This window comes from Suncus etruscus, chromosome 8 (assembly GCF_024139225.1).
Source record: "Suncus etruscus isolate mSunEtr1 chromosome 8, mSunEtr1.pri.cur, whole genome shotgun sequence".
Classification (NCBI taxonomy): domain Eukaryota; kingdom Metazoa; phylum Chordata; class Mammalia; order Eulipotyphla; family Soricidae; genus Suncus; species Suncus etruscus.
Window position 1 is genome coordinate 44,520,429 of NC_064855.1, and position 16,076 is coordinate 44,536,504.

General features: G+C 37.8%; 1 protein-coding gene and 1 non-coding gene across 3 annotated transcripts in view; one reads left to right on the forward strand and one right to left on the reverse strand.

The window, feature by feature from the left end:
* MTUS2 (microtubule associated scaffold protein 2) overlaps window positions 1–16,076 on the forward strand; it is a 584,178-nt gene that overhangs the window by 461,542 nt on the left and 106,560 nt on the right. The gene's annotated exons all lie outside the window — the stretch shown is intronic.
* On the reverse strand, window positions 4,635–4,768 carry LOC126016559 (small nucleolar RNA SNORA51). Its single transcript, XR_007498353.1, has one exon. It is a non-coding gene; the product is annotated as a small nucleolar RNA SNORA51 (small nucleolar RNA).

Genomic DNA, 16,076 nt, shown 5'->3' on the forward strand with positions numbered 1-16,076 from the left:
CAGTGCTGCCCCTGTGGCAAGGCCTGGTTCTTACAGCAGTCTCACAGACATGTCTGCTTGAATCTCTGCTCCAGGAATTATGTCTGGTCTAGTAATGAGTGTGACTCTCAGGGATTCTCACTTCTCAGAATCAAATGAATTATTTTTATCCATTTTGTCCAAGAGAACCAACCCTATTGCCTGACTCCTGAGATCACTACTCTTTAGCAACCCCTAGTGGTGAATTTAGGGAACGATCCAGATAATAACCCCGCCTTCATAGACACACCTCTGTTGTCTGCCCTCTGACTGCAAGTTTCACACACTTTACTTCTGAAGGTGCATTTTTTTTCTATGTGGGCACAACTCTTTGGGAGTAGCCCTACAAGTACCACCATTTAGTATGACCAAAATGAGAGATAGGGATATATATCTATACACTCATATATGTGTGTATATATACATATACCTAGTATATGCATATATACATATATGTATATATACACATATATGCATACATATATGTATATACATATATACATATATTACTGACTATATGTATACATATATTACTGACTACAAAGAAAGAAGGTGTTGGCATCTGAACTCCAAAACCTCTTTTCAGTGAGAAGTGGATTCATGAATTGGTTCATATTTGAGATTTCCCATAAAGTAAGATTATGGAACTCCAATGCCAGGGTCACAATGAGATGAGGGGCTCCGAGACTGGGTCCTGTGATTCCATCAGTCTCTAAGTCTGTCTTGTTTTGTTTTTTGTTTTTTTTTGGGGGGGGGCACACCTGTTTGAAGTTCAGGAGTTACTACTGGCTATGCAGTCAGAAATTGCTTCTGGCTGGGGGGATCATATGGGATGCTGGGGGATCGAACCGCGGTCCGTCCTAGGCTAGCGCTTGCAAGGCAGACGCCTTATCTCTAGTGCCAACACTCTGGCCCCAAGTCTCTCTAAGTCTGAAAGGATAAGCTATCATCTACACACCAGGTCACTCAGCTCCCCATTTATCCCATGGCTTTATGATTATCAGGGCCTATGAAGCATAAGTGAACTCTAGTGCTGCATTTAATATGAGTGAATTCTAAACATCACTGTCTCCTACACATCTCAGGAACAATTCAGTGCAGAGAGAGGTGGCAAGAGTAATGCAAGTGTGCCACAAGCAAGCAAGCCCTCAGTTTTGCCCCCCTTTTGCACCTGCCCTCCTCTAGTTGCAGCAGCCTAATGAACTGAACTGTGACTTTCTAGTTAGTGTCAGAACTGGGAATGGGCATAATACACATCTAGAGTGTAGCACAAGCACAAGCTTTCCTCCAGTGCTCAGGCACAACCTGAACCATCTCTTGATTCCCTGCACAGCTCATGATTCCCTGATGCTATTCAGGTTTATTTAATGCCCTTTATTAGATAGAAAATTTGAGAAGTCAGAGAGAGATTGTACTGTGGTTAAGTAACTTATCTTCTATGTTACTGACCCAGATTAGATCCTTAGCACCACATATAGTCTCCTGAGCACCACCAGGAATTATCCCTGAGTTCAGAGCCAGAAGTAAACCCTGAGCATCATTAAGCATGTCCCTCTCCTTATTCCTCCTCCCACAAATAGAAGATTTGAAAACTAGACCACTAGACCAGACCCAGATGGCTGATTCAGAGAATAGAATGAGATGTCATGTGCTCAGAGTCATTCCTCCAGCCAGGCAATCAAACCCCTGAGGTCTCTTCAGAGAAAGATGTCTGTCTGTAGGTCTCAGGAGCAAATAAGATTTCAGTAGGCCAGGAGTGGAGGGGGATTCCCAATTACAAACAGTAGGAAGAATGAGAGCATCTTCACAGTTTGAGAAAGGTCATGGCTGTTCTGAGAAAAGCAAAGAGTCATATTTGCCTCAATCATGGAAGTGAGACTGACAATAGCCAAAAAAATCCTTAAGAGGATTGAAAGTTTTGGATAAGTTATTTTAAAAAATACTTCAAGCTCTGTTTTAGGAGGATAAATATAATGATAGTAAGGGAGAAGATATAGTAGGAAGAAAACCATTAGAAGCATCTCCTGTCCATGACAAAACTCTAGGCAGGAGGTGAGAAGGACCTGATGAGAGGATCAGGAGTTGATGCCAAGGTAAGGGCAGATACAGGACCCAAGGCACACTTGTGATCCAAGTCTGGTTGCTTTTGGAACCCAGATAAGTGTAAAATGCTGCCCTGGTAAAAGATAAACCCCATTCTAGCCCCCAAAATCACTTCAGTAGAAATCTGGAACTGTAGAATACTAGGAGCAAAGAATTTGCAACAGTTCTGTATGTCCATTACTCTGGTATTCAAATAGGACAGCGTGTTCTCTCTGAAAGTGTTTCTTGACACAACTTAGTCTTAATGACCAAGTCTATGGGAACGATAGGAGATAACCCCACACAAATATACTTTTGCCCCAAACATCATTCATTGAAATTCAGGGACATTGAAAAAAGTTGTCTAGAATCCTATTTACATTTGAAATGTATCATATGTCACCACCCCATCCCCAGGAATTTCAAGTGGGGAAGAGCATCTGTAGGTTTTTCTCACATTAACTCCAGATGGCCCCACCCTACATGTGCAGGTGAGGGTCCATGCAATACCACCTCCAGTTTGGACACCCTACTTTACTGGTTTCTGAGATGTATTCTGCCTTATGTTGCTGGAGTTTTCCTTCAGAGGTTAGATGTGAATTTTTTTAGATGTGAATTTTAATTTCAGGAGAAATCAATTAAAAATCTAAAATTTAAACTTGAGAGTCACTTATATAGTTGTGTTGTACAAGTGATGAAGGAAAGTTATGATGGCCAGGACAGCAGCCCTGTAGCTGCCATAGAGAAGAGAGACAGAGAAGTCATGGAAAAAAGAAAATTGTTCCTCAAATAAACAAAGGAGGAATTTCTGAAAAGGAAAAAGTAATTTTTAATATTAGGAACCAGACGTGGATGAAAACTCATGCTGAACAAGGAAATAGACTGGTGGCTGTCAGTTTCTGTGGAATACTTGTGAAAGGTATGGACAAGCCAGAAAAATCCTGATTTTCTTGACAAATGATTCTGCAAGTGTTGCCCTTCTCTCTCTCTCTCTTTTTTTTTCTGATTTTTGGTTTTTGAGTTACACCCGGCAGCCATCAGGGGGTAACTCCTGGCACTATGCTCAGAAATCACCCCTGGCAGGCACTGAGGACCATATGGGATGCAGGGATTTGAACCACCGTCCATCTGCATGAAAGGCAAAAGCTTTACCTCCATGCTATCGAGTGTGCCCTTCTCTTTAATCCACTTTTAACCATGTAACCAGATGACATCCCACAAAGCATATTCAGGAAATGAAATGTTGTATTCATAGAAAATAGCTGTCTCCCTAAAGGCATCTTTAAGTAGGAAACTGCACTCTCCAAGCAAGTGAAAACAGAGATTAACAGATGGGAATATATTAAGCTGAGAAGCTTCTGCACCTTGAAGGAAATAGTGCCCAGGATACAAGAGCCACCCACTGATTGGGAAAAACTATTCACCCAATACTCATCAGATAAAGGGATAATATCCAAAATAAACAGGGCCCTGACAGAACTCTACAAGAAAAAAACATCTAATCCCATCAAAAAATGGGGAGAAGAAATGGACAGACACTTTAACAAAGAAGAAATACAAATGGCCAAAAGGCACATGAATAAAATGCTCCACATCACTAATTATCAGGGAGTTCCAAATCAAAACAACTATGAGGTACCACCTCACACCACAGAGATTGGCACACATCACAAAGAATGAGAACAAGCAGTGTTGGCGGGGTTGTGGTGAGACAGGAACTCTTATCCACTGCTGGTGGGAATGCCGCCTAGTTCAACCTTTATGGAAAGCTATATGGAGATTCCTCCAAAAACTGGAAATTGAGCTCCCATACGATCCAGCTATACCACTCCTAGGAATATACCCTAGGAACACAAAAATACAATACAAAAAACCCTTCCTTACACCTATATTCATCGCATCACTATTTACCATAGCAAGACTCTGGAAACAACCAAGATGGTCTCATGAGCATTGAGTGGAAATAAAAATGATCAGGCCTAAATACCCAACCCAAAGTCAATGACAATAGAATCAAGAGACCCAAACTACAACAAAGCTATACACAAAAGGGACCAGTTACACTAGCAGTCCAGGGGTCTAAGGGTCTAAGGGTGGAGGTATGAGATACATGCTGGGAATAGTGGTTGAGGGAATTCAACATTGGTCATGAGAATTGCCCTAATTCACTGTCACTATGTACCTTAAATGTAACTGTGAAATCCTTGAAATTCACATTGGTCTCAATAAAAATTAACAGAAAAGGAATGAAGGTGAAATAATGAAAATATACTGGGGACAGAGTGATAATACAATGGATAGAACATTTGACCTGCATACAACCAACCTAGTTCAATCCCCAACAACCCATATGTACCCTTGAGCACCACCAGTACTTATTCCTGAGTACAGAGCCAGGATTAATCCCTGAACATTGTCAGGTGTGGTCCCCAAAACAATAAATTCTTCTAACTTCCCATCTAGATTCATCAGCTAAAAGTCCATTATTGTCAACATTTGCATTAATGTAATTTTTTTAATTTTTAATTTTTTTAATTTTTGTCCCCAATTCACAATACAGACCCGGCAAAGGGCCTGGGTTGAGGTGTAAATGGGGTGCATTTACTGTACTTCCTCTTACTATACAGTCAGTGTAAAGAACACAGCCTGTGGTAAGAATTGGGAGGCCTTGCTTTTGTTTTCTTTTCTTTTTTTTAATTTTTTAACATACATATATAAATAAAATCCTTCACCAGTGCAACATTCCCATAACCAATATCCCGTGTCCTTTAATTTTTTTAATTTTATTAATTTTTTTAATTTTTATTAATTTTTATTTTAATTTTTAAAATGCCAATTTCCAACAAAAAATCTTGCTTAAAGTACAATCATATAGTTAAAGTAGAAGAATGGAAGTGGCTACATTTCTTATTCCAAGAATATGAAAGGAATCATAAATTGAAAAATTTATGAAAATCATAAACTGAAAAATTGCATTAATATCAAATTAGACTGTGAGTAGAGAAAATTTTTAGTACTAAGGCATTGCATAATTAAATCATAATCACTCCATCTAGGAGAAAGAACACTCCTAAGTGTGTCACCTAAATCAAGACTGAAAACACATCAATAAAAACTGAGAGAAGAGAAAGAAAACTCCAAAATCTATGCTTTGAGATTTTAGCACCTCTTTCTTTCAGAAATGAACAAAGCAATAGACAGAAAACATGCAAGGAAATAGAACTTTATGTATTTACCAAACTATCACAATAATGTTTATAAATTATTTCACTTAACAAGAATGCAATGCACAAGTAGTTTTTGTTTTTGTTTTTGTAATCACACCCTGCAGTGTTCTGTACTCATTCCTGCCTTTGTGCACAATGGGTCACTCCTAGAAAGGCTCTGGGACCAATATGTAGTATTAGGAGTCAAACCCAGATTAGCCAATGCATATACTTTACTCTGCTAACTATCACTTTAGCCCTACTACACATATATTTCAACTGCATATGGAATATGTGTTAAGATAGACCATATATTCTTGGTCATAAGTTGAATACATTCCATATCATAAAACCAACATATATAAGAACTAAAAATTTATGGTGTTTTCTAACTCTGATAAAATTAGATTAAAAGTAATGTAAAAAAAACAATAAGAATATCTTTAAGTTATTTGAAGATTAAAGAGCACACTTCTAAATAACCCACTGGTCTAAAAGTGTCCAGATGCATTAGGACCAGAGCCTGTATACCTGATAACTGAGGCCATGCTCCTCAAGTGCTCAAAGAAGAGAGCTGGTGCTTTATCTTTCAGATGATAGGTAACACTGTGGCAGGAAATACCAAACTCTTTTGAAAGTGTTAGTCTCTTGATCCCTCTTGAGTGAGTCACAGCTCAAAGACTTCAATCCATAAGCAAGAGGGTAGGAGAACCAATAGCCCCTGAGTCTCACCTCCTTTTGAGACTGGTGATCTGAATCCCTGTAGCTGGGAGAACTACTCTACTCTGGGAGAATACAGAGTAGAATATGAGAGAACACCAACTAGGAGGGAGTTTTCAAACTCAAAAGTGGCTGATTTATGTGAACACAAGTTTATAAATGATGGGACTTAGCCCTGTACACCAACCCAACATGATTAGATGTCCTGGTACTGAGGAAAATATGACCTAAGCATAAATATAAAGAGCATAGAATAAGAAATATATTGCTTTTGAGTATTTATGCTGTAATGAAATTGGCAATGATTATAACCCCAATATTGGGGGTTGATTTTTTCACATTTATAAGTGGCCTGGTGGCCTAGTTCTAGGTACCAGCTCTAGAGGGAACCAATAGCTGTGCTTAAACAACTTGTAATCATAAAGCAGACTCTTTGCTGAAGGAAATAAAGTTCAGAAGCTCAGCCTGGCTTGTCCAGGAGAAGCATGGAAGCAAAATTCTCTAATAATATTATTTCATTCATTGTCAATCAGGGTGAGTTTTTTTCCTCATTAGTGATAGAAAGAAACCACATTGCACAAAAACAGTTGTGCTGTAATTAGTTTCTTGTCTTGAACTCACTCGTTGACCAATGAGTTCGTATTGTACCAAGGACTTCACCTTGGAAGACAATGAAGAGTTTAAAGAGGGGAATTCCTAAGCGGAAGAAGGCTGCCCAGGGAAGTGATTTTTATGTGTGCTGGGTTTGACCTAACCCATGGGATACCCTGAGTTAGTAGTTTTGTGAACCTCTCTTTGCAATAGTTTTCAAATGTTCTGCCAGAATAAAGGAACATAACTGAGGTAGGCTTGAGCAATGCATTGCCAGTACCAGTGAGGAAGAAATGGAGGTCATGTTGACCACTGCCAAGCAGATTGCACATGAGAACAGGAAAACTCTTACCACTATGTTTGTATTCTCATCTAGGAAAGTTCATATTCAGTTCAGGAACGTGTAGAATGAGGGAAGAAAGAGTTTGAACAAACTAAATTATATACTACTGCTGTCAAGAATTACTATCTGATAATCACCTATGGTTTCCAAGGAACTAATTTTGGGCCTCTTCCCAGATATCAGTGTTTTGGAATTGTGCAGGGAAGATTATTTGTGCCACGAAAAAATATGGGGCATGCAAAACAGAGTAGATGAAGTGAGGACTAAGTTTTTAATTGTAGCATGCAAAAAGTAATGGTAAAAATCTCTAACTCATGATGCTAAAGGGCTTGGTATTATATCATCAAAAACTACTTATATCTAGTTAGAAACTTATAGTTAGAAACTACAAAATACTTATGGGACTGGGAAAGTACCTCAGCCACAGAGCATCTGGCTAGCATGAAAAAGGAGCTAAGAGCGATTCCTTTGTGTTTATCCTTCTTTCGTCATCATTTATAGACCAGGACCATGTGCCATGGGAAGGGCTCCTTGAACTGAGACCTACTTTATTAGTTCAGTTTCTTAAAGTGGTCAATGCTGCCTCCAAAGGATACTGCAATTTCCAGGGGAGAGTAGTAGTGCATCTGACTTTCTATTTGTTTACTATAAAAAGGAATGTTTCCAGGGAGATGCTGAGAATGTGCTTTTCTAAATTCCCCCTGAAAAAGAGACAATAGGCCAAATGATTTTGGGAATCTTTGAATTAGATTAATTATTTGCCTAAAGTTACACAATTCAGCACAGGGCTGAGAATTGAAGCAATGTGATTCTAATGAACCCATGCATGCTCATCACTACTTTCTGCTGCCTTTTAGAAATTTATAGCAGAACTGGGACTTAGTATAATAAAGTGAGAAATAATAGATGTGTTGCAGAGCCAGAACTAAGTACTGAGAACTGCCAGGTGTGCCTCCCCACAAATAAAGCAAAGAACAGAAGTGGGGGTTCAGAAAGTATATTTCATCTTTAATCCTTATTAGCATTGTGACCTGGGAAATACAAGGAACCTCTCTCTGATTTTTCTCATCTAAAATGAGACTGAAGGGTGGCCCGAGATAATATACATGCATGTGTTTGAATACTTTATAACCTTGTTGTGATATTTGTTTATTTTAAAGAAATTTTAGTGTCAGAGAGCTAGTTCAGAAGGTAGGGTGTCTGTTTATCAATGCCAAGAATCCTAATGGTCCCCCAAACTCTTGCAGAGCCAGGAGTAAGCCCTGAGCATGATCAAGTGTGGCCAAAAAAATTCTAAAAAATAATAATTGTCATGTACCTGCTCCAGGCTGGAAACTGTTCTGGACTGACAACTTCAAACTCTAGGATAAGTCAAGTGACCACAAAAATATATTTTAAAATAATTAGAGTTTGTTACCTAGTCTTGAAGATCAGGGATGCCTGCTTTGAGATTGAAGAAACTGATCAGGAAACAATATTGCCAAAGGCTGTGTGTGTGTGTGTGTGTGTGTGTGTGTGTGTGTGTGTGTGTGTGTGTGTGTGTGTGTCTGCTTTGAGATTGAAGAAACTGATCAGGAAACAATATTGCCAAAGGCTGTGTGTGTGTGTGTGTGTGTGTGTGTGTGTGTGTGTGTGTGTGTGCTCGCATGCACTCTCTACATTTAAACTCAGTTCTGGTAGGACTAGAGGAAATGGCCCGTTCAAAGGAAATAGTAGAGATGAACAGAGGCCAGAGGAGACCTGCAATGTGGAGTTGGGCAGCAGGTTAGTCTTTGCAGTCAGCTAAGCTGAGATGAGGTTCCCAGTCAACCAAGGATGACTGCATGGAGAAGGATCTGAGCAGATTCACATTCAGAAAACAGAGGGATATGGAAATCAAACTAGATGTTCTTACAGTGTCTATAGAGGAAACTTAAGTGGGGTTTGGGTGGTAGTTGGGGACAGAAATCAACAGGTGAGGGCCAAAGATACAGAACAGCTGGGAAAGTGCTTGCCTCACATGCAGTTGACCCCCGTTCATTCCTGCCATCACATATAGACCCCACCAGGAATGATTCCTGAACCAGAAGTAAGCATTAAAAAAAAAAATAAGATCAGGGGCTGGAGAGATAGCATGGAGGTAAGGCGTTTGCCTTTCATGCAGGAGGTCATCGGTTCGAATCCCGGCACCCCATATGGTCCCCCGTGCCTGCCAGGAGCAATTTCTGAGCCTGGAGCCAGGAATAACCCCTGAGCGCTGCCGGGTGTGACCCAAAAATCCAAAAAAAAAAAAAAAAGATCAGAAATCAGCATATGTTTAGGAATTAAGATAGATGGAGAATGTTGTGTTAAGATTAGGACATAAAGGAAAAATGATATCCAATGTGAGGTGTAGGTCTTTGCTGTAGAATTATGTGACCAGGGATAACATTTCCTGCAATTAGAAATGACCACAGCAGTCAGCTTTGAGGAGGATGTAAATTAGAGAGTTTGGTTAGAGAGATGACTACAACTATCATGACCAATGTTAATGTGTGAGAGAAAATAGAATGCCTGTAGAAAACAAGCAGGGGGTGGGGGAAGGAGAGAAATGGAGGGCATTGGTGGTGGGAAGGTTTGCATTGGTGAAGAAGGTGTTCCTTTTATGACTGAAGCCCAACTACAAATCATGTATGTAAACATGGGTACTTAAATAAGAAAAAAATTAAAAAAATTAAAAGAGTAAAAATATAAAGATTTTTCAAATAAATAGTCCTTCGCAATATAGTTCTTGAGGGGTTTTAGAGGACTATAAATGAAAGTGTCAATAATGGGCTTAAGTAAAACTTCTGCTTTAAAAGCCATACATGGTTTGAGTTTATGCTTACTTTAAGAGGAAGTGTCAGAGCACATGCCATGGGCCTTCATAGTTGGATCCAAAGAGGTGATACTTTCCTTATAAGACATAGGTACCTTGCTTTTTTAAAAACAAATTTAAAAAAGAAATTCTCTTCTATAAGTTTTTCAAACAATTCAAACAAGGATTTTGTTTTTGTTTTATGGGGTGGTCACACCCGGCAGTGCTCAGGCTGAGCTCTAACGCTCTGAAATTGCTCCTGGCAGGCTTGGGAGACCATATAGGATGCCGGATTTGAACCAACTGTCCTTCTGCATGCAAGGAAAATGCCTTACCTCTGTGCCTATCCTCTCTGGCCCCAAACAAGGATTTTTTAAACAATTTAAAACAAATCTTTTTTAAAACATTATTTTAAAAAGAATTTTCTTTATAAGATTTCATTTTAAATTATTACAATAAAGCAGATGAATATGAAAAATAAATGTATAACCAAAATACAAGAGTTCGATGCTTTTACAATAAGTAAAGGTACTAAAATATAAGATATCTTGAGAAAGTCTTGTGATGTGTCTGGTTGATCTTAAAAATATACGAAATTACAATAGCAAGTATCATAATCCTCAGCATACTTTCCTCATGTGCACTTATAACACAGATTCTCAATGAAGAAATTCTCTGTACTAAATAGGTTTCATTATCTATAGAAGGCATAAGAAACTAAATGTTTACTTTAAAAAGTAATTAGTAAAGTACAACTATTCCAATTGTAGCTAAAATTGTCTTTCAATTAGAATGAGAATCAACTACTTTCAAATTGCTGACAGTGATCACAAAAATTAAAAATAAATGATAGTTCAATAAATAAATTTAATAATTTTAATAACAAAAACTAAATCAATAATATATTTTAATAATAAAATTTATTTTATGAAAAATAAAATTTCTTTAAAAATGTCTAAGTTTTTAAGTATTTTTAGTCATAATGTCATAGTGCCTTTCTTTATGAAATGGCTACTTAGATGAGAGCAGAAGATCATCTGGGAGTGAATGGAGAATCTTCTTGGAAAAAGTGGGGCTCTCATGGGAGGCAAGAGGGAAGGAAGAGCAGTACAGCATAAGAATTCAAGAGAACAAACAGCATTGTGTAGAGAGAGGCAGGAGTGAGGAAACTATCAACCACAGAGTAGTTGTTAAATGATTTGTGGTCACAGGATGCAGTACTTACTGAAAATGTATTTGAAGATGAACCATTTATGCTTCAGACACTTGACTTCTAGTTTATAGGTTTCTAGTCTTGTTAATGGATTTCCCTAAAACTTAGCAAACACAAATCCAAATAAGGTGAAAATTGTGTGTATATGTTTATATGTATCTTATTTCTGCATATGGCAGTGTAGTGGCAATGCTTTATCTTACTAATAAGATATTTAAAAAGAAACCTGAGATCCTAACAATAGTGATGGTGATTTCTATTCCTTCATGTTAGCTACTGGAGGTAGATAAAACTGCTTTGTCATATCTCTTTAGGTAGGAGGATACAGTCATCTCTGCAGAGTGAAGGCAGAAACATGTTTCTCAGGGATAATTGGATAAATGCATCCTGAAATTTTTGTTCCCATGGAAAATTGCCTTGGGTTTGAATATAAGATGTGCATAAGGAAAGATTTCTCATCTCAGGGCCTTCAGCTTCTATTCTGTCCAATCCTCTCTTGCCTTATTGTGGATTCTAAGTGGTCAACACAGAAGTGAGAGGAAAGTTTTAGGTGATGCCAACGAGGCCTTCACCAGCTTAATCAGCTCCAAAAATTAGCATCATCCAGTCTCATTGGCTTCTGCTGTCTTAGAAAACGATTCATAGCTAATAAGTGCAAACATTTTTCTTTTATGTCTAACTTCTTCATAATTACAGGGAAGCTTACTTATGTAAAATATTCAAGTACTTTGGGTAGTCACTGGGGGACTCACATAAAATAATCTGCCCTATATTGGCTATAATTAAACCTGGAGACCTCTGGCGTTTTGAAAAATGCTCTTAAGTTAATAAATGCCTTTACATTCAGAAAAATACCAAAGAAAAGAAAAAGTAAAACTGCACACCTATAAAGTTCTTTGGTTAATATATTTTGTGAAAGACAATTAGGGGAAATACAGCTGCCCAAAAACAGTCTCCATGAAAAATTCTTTATCATAACAAAATAAATAATTAGCTCCTTTAACTTACCCATGCCTGCATGAAGTCTTTGGTTTATCACAGTCCTGGTATGATCTGAACTTGTTGACATATCATGTTTTATATCCCCACTCAGTAAAAAGAACAGCAATTTATAAACCAAGGCCTGGACCAATACATTTCATCTAGAAGAAAGCAATACCAAATGCAGAGCCAGGCTTGTGTGCTCACAACCTGAATAGTGTTTCAGTACATGCAGAGGGGATACAAAGAGTCAATGAGCAAGCTCAGTCCAAATTGCATTCTGAATCCCCATCTTTATCAACAAGGTTTGCGTTCCTGGAGAGCTTTGGAATGAAAACAAAGGTCTCTGCTCATCATGATTGCGAAGGACTGTAATGTTTTGTGTGACTTGTTGTTTGATAACAGTTTGAGGACATAAGGCTTGTGCAGTCTCAGCTGCTGACATCACTTAAGCGGCAAACACTGTAGGCACAGTCTCTCATTAAGACACAACAGCCCATGAACTTGGAGCCAGTCATCATCAGATATTCTCCTAGTTCCTTGTGTTCAGCCTGCTTTAGATTAAGTCACTTAGCCATAATAAATTATTTCTAGCTGGAAACCCACCATAGCTCCAGCATAAGTAGTGCTTTAAAAACAATCTTATGGTTGTTTTTAAAATGCAGTTTGGCATGGTACTATTTCTATGTACATATATCTGCATATACCTTTAGAATGAATAATTTGTTGGAAGGCATTCAATTCCAAGAAGTTAAATCACTGAGTCATATGATAATTCTATTCATTTTTTGAAGGATCTCCATACTCTTTCCATTGAGGCTTTGCCCCACTAACAGTAAATGAGTTCCTTTTTAACATGGCCTTGGACTACAAAATGAATTGCTAAGCAGTGGTAGCTTTGGGGAGTAGGAGAATGAATACTTGTGACATAGGACAGTGGTGAAGGATCATGGGTACTTTGGTGATGGTGAGGTGTATGACTTTGTACATCAATATCATAAACACTATTATTATAATCATCTTACCTAAACTATAATTTTATAAAATTAGATTTTGTTACATATATAATTATGATCATATTTGTTTTTTACACGTGTGTTGAAACCAGATTTTAACCTCAGTCCAACTAGATTCTACCACTCATTTCCCCTTTCTTCAAGATCTGTATTTGTTCCAGCTACACTGACTCCAGATCCATCAAGGAACAAAATCTATTTCTAAGCAAATTTTAGGGGAAAAAAAAGTCCCTGAAGGAGACATAAAACAGACTGAAAATATGTTAGTATTTATAAGCTATATGCAATAATTCTACCCCAATGCTATCCTAACATATGTTCTTTTTATCATTTTTTCTCAGATAACTTTATATTTCACTGTCCTTGTGTCCCCTAGTCAGTGTACTTGCTCTGAGGAGCGATGCTTGAAACATCCCTGGGTGATGGGCATGTCATACCCATAAGTCATTCTGTTGGCCTGCCCACAAATGCCCAGAGAATGGAAAGGAAATAGAAAAGGCAGGAACAACCAGGCTGGTTCCAGTTGTTTGTTTTTGTTTGTTTTTTTTTTTTTTTTCTGCAAGCCTTTGCTAACTCACCTTTCTCTACTTTTCAGGCAATGGAAGAAAAAAATTCCTTTAGTCTTTCCATATCCACTCACAACATGATCCCAGTGTGCCCTAACTTGAAGTATTTCCTACAGGTTATCTTGTGCCTGACATAGATAGACAATTTATTCTTAGGTGCCTGTTTACAATTCTTTACCAACACAAAGACAATTGGACACAGCTGCTCTATACCAGATAAATGACCTAATTACTAATACCTAGAACACAATCTCATTTTGACAAAAATCAAAGAAAATTTTCTACTTGTGGTAGAAAATCAACAGCACTTGCTTAAGGCTATGAATGATACTTGGGAAGGTGTTTAGAAAGAACTTGACCTGTTTGCTTAACTTGTTGGATGGGGTTGCCATTCACTGAATGGATTTGATACCTTCATGGTCCTAAAACTAAAAAAAGTTCAGCATTTAAAAAATATTTTAGTGTTATTTACAGCTATGGGTATAACAATGTGAAAATTCTTTTAGCCTGTCACAACCAGGTATAGAACACAAGCATACTACAGTGTCATGGTGTCACCACTGTATCCTAAATAGGCAATTACTAGGACCCAGAACCTGGCAGGTAGCCTTGTGAAATAGCAGTCAGGTTCTGAAGACCCAAACTGATGACTTTTTTTAAATCTAAGATAGGTTGTCTCCCAACTTCCACCATCTGTAAAACTTACCCAGTGGTTAAAAAAAAAAAAGCAGGGTAGGAAGGGCATAATTCAGCTCAGGCCTATTCTTAATCACAATATACAGTTCTTTAGTGAATATTCAATTTAGTACCATGATAGCCTGTTATAAATTTGCTAATCTCAGTGGACATATTAGGATAGTGCTAAACAGATCAACATTATGTTCTTTACATTTTTGGTAATTTATTTGATTAATTTTGTAATAATATAAAGTTCCTGATAATAAAATAGTGCCTGATAAGTTTTCGAAGCATGAGTGTTCATAGGTAGAATAGTATCTATATACCTTCCTTTGTAAGACAGGATGGTTTTTTGAGGCTTAGCTTTGTTCTGCAGAATCCAAAGTCTGGTGTTGTCTGCACACATAGCGCTTGGTTTTAGCTCTCTTCCTACCTTCCTTATTTTCTACCTTCCTTTTGACTTTCAAGTTAGCACACTAAAGTTAAGCTAATTGTAATTATCCAAGTCAATTTTGATTGACTTTAATTTTTACTGCAGACCATTTCTTTTCTTTTCTTTTTCTGTCTTGTTTTGGTTTGAAGCCACCTCCTGCAGTGATCAGGGCTTACTCCAAGCTCTGTATTTAGAGGCCACTCTTGTCAGACTTGGAGGATCAGTGCTCAAGGAATGGAACCCTGGTCAGACATGAGAAAAACAAGCACCTTATCCACTGTATTAATGTACCATTTCTTTTGAAGCTGAAAAATAGTAAGTTATCTTTTCAGGTATCATAAAGTAGGCAAAAATTTGGGAAATTTCTTACAACACATGTTTTAAATGATGGCAACTCAAGTAGCTTATGATTTTCTAGTACTAGAGATCAAACCCAGGTCTCATGCATACAAAGCCTGAGCTTTATCATTAAACTTCATCCTCACCTGCCATGTTTTTTAGACGGACATGTCCTAAACTGTTATATCAATTGGAGCTACAGAAAACTCCTATTTTCATTATCACTATATAAAGTTTTCCCAAGGCTATTTTTTGTGTGAGGCAGTGTTTTCTAGGGTCACCTCCATACATCCACCTCCTTTCTTTTCTCACAACAGTGAGAATTTATAGGTCAAGTTTATTTATCTCAAAGACAATGCAATCTGCCTGATGTCTTTGTTCCCATGGGAGCTTTTCTGTATTAATCATAGTTTCCTTTTACTGACATAAAGAAGAAACCAAAGTTGCGAAAGAAGGAAGGAAAATTTAGAAACCAGGAGTCTTAAATTATGTGTAGGTTAAGGTGTATATATATAAAGATTCAAGTTTATGAAACAAATAAGATGTATTTTCATTGAATCTGTAAAGATGTTCTGGATTCAACTGGAAAGAGATTTAATGCAAGGGTGAATATACATATATACAGAATAGGATTACAATAATGTTCAATAATAATGGTGTACAAAGTTACTACAAGCCATTACCACCAAAGTACCCCTAACACTCTACCCCTTTTCCTAATCACCTCTGTCTGACTTCCTTTCTATTTGATTTTATTCATGGGATCAATGCCAAGGTGAACACATAGCATCTGTGTAATAAATTTTGTTTGTTTGTTTGTTTGTTTGTTTGTTTTTGGGCCACACCTGGTGACGCTCAGGGGTTACTCCTGGCTATGCACTCAGAAATCCCTCCTGGCTTGGGGAACCAAATCGGATGCCAGGAGATCGAACCTCAGTCTGTCCTAGGTTAGCGTGTGCAAGGCAAGCACCCTATCGCTTGCGCCACCACTCCAGCCCCATGTGTAATAAATTTATCTTGAATTTAATTTTACTAAAATAGAGGTTGATACAAAGCACTGTTATAGTCACAATCC